Source organism: Chrysochloris asiatica, unplaced genomic scaffold, assembly GCF_000296735.1.
Source record: "Chrysochloris asiatica unplaced genomic scaffold, ChrAsi1.0 scaffold00030, whole genome shotgun sequence".
Classification (NCBI taxonomy): domain Eukaryota; kingdom Metazoa; phylum Chordata; class Mammalia; order Afrosoricida; family Chrysochloridae; genus Chrysochloris; species Chrysochloris asiatica.
In genome coordinates, this window is record NW_006408548.1 from 11528194 (window position 1) to 11528804 (window position 611).

The following is a 611-nucleotide window of genomic DNA, read 5'->3' on the forward strand; positions in this document are numbered from 1 at the left end:
AGTGTCTATTTTACAATGGTGAGCAAGGGAAACCAAGATTCAAAAGACAGCCAAGCATCTTAACGCTGTTTCCCTCTTTTACCCCTTCAAACCGTGCCTCAATCTCTGTCCCACTTAGCCCATGCGAACCGCTTAATTGTTCTCCCATCAGCCTTATTCTTCAATTCCCCTCCCCCTTCTTGTGCATTGCTCCCCTCTCCCTTCCCCCCTACAGCCAAGCTATTCTGTGTCTATTCCCTACACTGTGCTCTATCTTCCCCTCCCTCCCTTCCTCTCATCCCATACATCCTGGTGATCAGTTAATATATATAATTTTTTCCCACCCTTTTAGTGTGGGTTCTTTTTCTTACTCTTTTCCAATAATGGTCTTGTGCAGTATTTCTCCTTTTGTGACTGACTAATTTCACTCAGCATAATGTCCTCAAGGTTCATCCATGTTATGTGGTGGCTTGAGCCTTTATTGTTGTTCTTTAAGGTAGCATAATATTCCATTATGTGTATATACCACAATTTGTTTATCCATTCTTCAATTGATGGGCACTTAGGCTGTCTTCATTTTTTTGCTATTGTAAATAGTGCTGCTATGAACATTGGTGTGCATATATCTACTT